The following is a 4,569-nucleotide window of genomic DNA, read 5'->3' as shown; positions in this document are numbered from 1 at the left end:
GGTCCTAGGCCTATGGTGACTAGTCAAATGCTGCCTACAAGGCAGTAATAGAGTGTGATCGCGCGGTATGTGAACAGCCTGTTTCCAATACCTCCAGCAGTTATTGACAATAGATGTAGTAATGAGACTACTCCCTATTTATTAAAGTTCATCGTCCTGTGACCTCATCAGACTCAATGGAACCAATTCTGGACCTCCATAACTCAAAACAATCCGAGGAGGCATTGGGAATCGAACTCAGGTCGTTCCAGACCAAAGGCAGCGACACTAATAATTCAAATAGGGCCACATTTGGCTTCACCAGGCTGAGCGGACCCCATCTGGAGCTCACTACCTTAGAGAAATCTGCGGAGGTACCGAGAATTGAACTCTGGTCCTTCTGCACCAAAGCCACTGACACTAAACGTTCAGTTACTGAGGTGATTTAAACAATTTTACAGATCAGAATGAGGAGAACTTCTGCAAAGGTAGAAGGTAGGAGACGAGGTACCGGCAGAATTAAAGCTACGAGGAGGGGGCGTGAGTCGTGCTTGGGTAGCTCAGTTGGTAGAGCACTTGCCCGCGAAAGGCAAAGGTCCCGAGTTCGAGTCTCGGTCCGGCATACAGTTTTAATCTGCCAGGAAGTTTCATAAAAGCGCACACTCCGCCGCAGAGTGAAAATCTCATTCTGGAAACATCCTCCAGGCTGTGGCTAAGCCATGTCTCCGCAATATCCTTTCTTTCAGGAGTGCTAGTTCTGCAAGTTTCGCAGGAGAGCTTCTTTAAAGTTTTGAAGGTAGGAGAAGAGTGGCAGACGTAAAGCTGTGAGGACGAGGCATGAGTCGTGCTTTGTTAGCTCAGTTGGTAGAGCAATTGATGAAGAGATTCTGAATTCAAATGGGGAGAAATGAAATTGATGGCACAACTTCACTAACAGAAGAACTTGGTTGCTAAGACATATCCTAGACATCAAGGAATAGTCAGTTTGTCAATGGAAGGAAGTGTGTGTGTGTGTGTGTGTGTGTGTGTGTGTGTGTGTGGGTGGGTGGGCGGGGAGGATTGTACAGGCAGAGCAAGGGTTAAGTATGTTGTTGTTGTGGTCTTCAGTCCTGAGACTGGTTTGATGCAGCTCTCCATGCCACCCTATCCTAGGCAAGCTTCTTCATCTCCCAGTACCTACTGCAACCCACATCCTTCTGAATCTGCTTAGTGTATTCATCTCTTGGTCTCCCTCTACGATTTTTAGCCTCCACGCTGCCCTCCAATGCTAAATTTGTGATCCCTTGATGCCCCAGAACAGTATACAGTTTAAGTATATACAGTCAGAAGCTCCAAACGAGGCTATGTTGCGGTAATCATGCAAAGATGAAGAGACTTGCACAGAATAGACTAGTATAGATAGTCTTATCAAACCAGAGTTCTTTCTGGAGATCATCATAATCATCAACGCAAACTGACATGGATGAAAATATAAAGGAGAAGGTGTAAAAATGGGCACAAGCGTAAATATGGGCAACCATCTCAAAAGGGGTTTGGGAACTGCTGCAGAGCGGAGGTCAGGACTGTAAACGGTAGCAACTTGAAAACTCCTTTGAAGTAGCCTGAACGCAAAATCGGCTATTGCGCGAACTGGTGTTTGTTCTAAACCTCTGGCATGTATGTGTAAACGCTTTCTTTTCGTGTCCTTATCGTTAGTTTAAAGTAATTTTACAGTGATATCCGGAAAGCAGACTCGTGAACACTGCTTTTGGAAACACGTCTTCAGTTAAAATAAAAAAAATGGTTCAAATGGCTCTGAGCGCTATGGGACTTAACTTCTGAGGTCATCAGTCCCCTAGAACTTAGAACTACTTAAACCTAACTATCCTAAGGACATCACACACATCCATGCCCGAGGCAGGATTCGATCCTGCGACCGTAGCGGTCGCGCGGTTCCAGACCGTAGCGCCTAGAACCGCTCGGCCACTGCGACCGGCCCGTCTTCAGTTACCCACATCTTTATGTTACATGTGATGTGGCCCATTTTGCTTAAGTCGGATTGAGGTAAGTACGCTCCCTCATTTAAACATCGCAATTTTCAAGGGGGGCTTCAAAATCAGTTCCTCCGTTCGACATATCTCCCATTCCCAACATTACGAAGAGAACCACCAGACGGGGACGCAAAGCTGCAACCACCAGCCTCATTACTGGACGCTGCACATAGATCAGTTGATCAAATCACTTGACGAAAGAGCTGTCAAAAGGTCGTTGAGTTTTTACGAGGCTGGAGACTGGCTAGTGGACGGGCTTACGGAAAAAGATAATTCCACCAGCTAAACGAGTCTATGAGTTTGTTTATAAGTAACTTTTCTCCTACCAGTCCCGATTTTCTTTTATTCATACTTTACACGAAGCGTTTCGGGAGATGATTCCCTTTTTTAAGTGTGTATTTCTTTGAACTATCTGATTTTTATGAAATGTTTTCGAGGTGTGAGGTTCTGCTTTGTTTTGTTGATTTTACTGCAATAAAGAAAAAACGTAATTTTTAGCTATCTGTTTTTATATGTACTTAGCGGCGAAATTTTACAGAACTTGTACTTACAGTTTTCAACCAAATTTCGCCACTAACTACATATAAAAATCTGTAACTAACTAAAAATGCTCATTTTTTATATATTGCAATAAATCAACGAAAGAAAGCAGAACCTCACACCTCGAAAACATTACATAGCAATGGCATAGTACAAAGAAATACACACTTGAAAATGGAAATCGTTTCCTAAAATGCGTCTTGTAAAATATATATAAAAGAAAATCGCGACTGGTAGCAGGAAAGTTATTTATAAAGAAACCCAATATTTTCACAATCGCAGGCTTTCAAAAAGATAATTGATAATGGACAAAATCAAACGACTCTATGATTGTGCATAATATTCCTGCTACCCTCCTCTTGTGGACAGCGATAACGTACTGGATATTAGCGGTGGAGATACACCAAACTCGGTCGATGTAATCTGCGCCTTTGGTGATGAAATGTTGTTTCCAGACATTTGCGGAGAAGTCTCAGGTGAATGTGCCATGTGCCAAATGTGGAAGTACTGGGATTGTCCCAGGACAGAAGGAGCCATTTAGGTTTGCGATTTCTGTAAATAATTTTTAATTCGATGTTCATTTGAAGTGCTTAAATAAAAATGCTGCTCTTTGTAGACTAGTCTACTGTTTTATGATGTTTTAACCAGCTTTATTAAAAATGAAAAATAATTTTGTGACCTTTTTAAGTAGAGTTAAAGTTCGCACCCGATGTTTTAGTCCTGTTTTACAAATAGAAATAATTACCATCATCATTGTTTACTTCTTATTATTTATTAAGGTAAAAATCTTGAATTTTTGCAAACAAAAGTACCTTTAAGTCAAAAACAAAAGAGGGTGTCCATATATATATCTTTTCCTGTACGACAAAGCTGTCCAAAACGTTACAATAAATATGGGTCGTAAACGATTCGTTAGCGAGATAACTTCGAATGTGTGGTTCGCCTCTTTCTTCAGTATGAAATATTGTCCCAGTTAGTAAAAATGCAATAGAATTGCAAACTTATCGTTTAAACCACCGTCTAATTGAGCTCAAATTCCATTTGTGCCTCATGGTTCGAGAATGTGGTGCATGCATGATGGGGCACCGGCGTATTATGCTGCTGATCTACAGTGGCATGTTACATCGGTATTACACAGTCATATTTCTTTGACACAGAAATATGATCAAACATTCGTCAAATTTCTTTGACAAAGATCTTTGATGTGGCGCTAAAAAGGGGTATTACACTGTCGTCATATTTTTCGTCAAATTTCAGGATGGCTGACAACAACTTGTAGTCATGCGCTGCAGTTGCTAGCACCTCAGTTGCATTGTGTGTGTATTTGGAAGAAAAGCTGAGGAAAAAGGGAAACATACTTGGATGAAGCCATAGGTATTACGTCGAGATAATAAAAAGCATTCAGCAAAATTGGTTACGAGAGCTGCAAGTGGAGGAAGTCAGATCTTAATATATACATTACTTACTAATGGATGAGGACGTGTGTCAGTATTTGCTCAGTAAAGTGACTTCTCATATAACAAACAGGATACTTTTTTTCTTGAGAAATGCTATGTGTGCAGAAGACAGACAAACGGTGACACTGCTGTTTCTTGATACAGGAGAGAGCTACTCTAGTTTACAACACAGCACTCGAATATTACATTGCACATTACTCACAACAATTCAAGAAAAGTGTGAAGCGATTTATAAAGCACTGAAGTGGGAATATGTGAAGGTAAATATTTAGTACACTACATGGGCAATAAGAACTATTTCTATTTCTGAATAATTTAATTAATGGAATTAGCGTTCCAACAACTACAAAATTAATAAAAAGTACGAAACAGATGAAGCGCTTTGTAACTTCTAACATACAGAAATAAAAAATAGACAAAGTAGAATCGAAAGCTAAGAAAGAATTTATTTTAGAGCGTGACCACATGCTCTATTCCGGATTGCTGGAAAACTGCCTGGATATTTACAGATGTACAGGTGGATGGCTGTAGTTGTGAGTTTGGACATGAAATATCCTGCAGTC

At 40.8% G+C, this 4,569-nt stretch overlaps 1 non-coding gene across 1 annotated transcript; it reads left to right on the top strand.

Moving 5' to 3' along the window:
* Positions 1-527: 527 nt before the first annotated feature.
* Positions 528-602, top strand: Trnas-cga (transfer RNA serine (anticodon CGA)). Its single transcript has one exon. It is a non-coding gene; the product is annotated as a tRNA-Ser (tRNA).
* The last annotated feature ends 3,967 nt before the right edge of the window (positions 603-4,569 follow it).

This window comes from Schistocerca nitens, chromosome 9, assembly GCF_023898315.1.
Source record: "Schistocerca nitens isolate TAMUIC-IGC-003100 chromosome 9, iqSchNite1.1, whole genome shotgun sequence".
Classification (NCBI taxonomy): domain Eukaryota; kingdom Metazoa; phylum Arthropoda; class Insecta; order Orthoptera; family Acrididae; genus Schistocerca; species Schistocerca nitens.
This window is presented reverse-complemented; position numbering and strand designations above follow the sequence as displayed.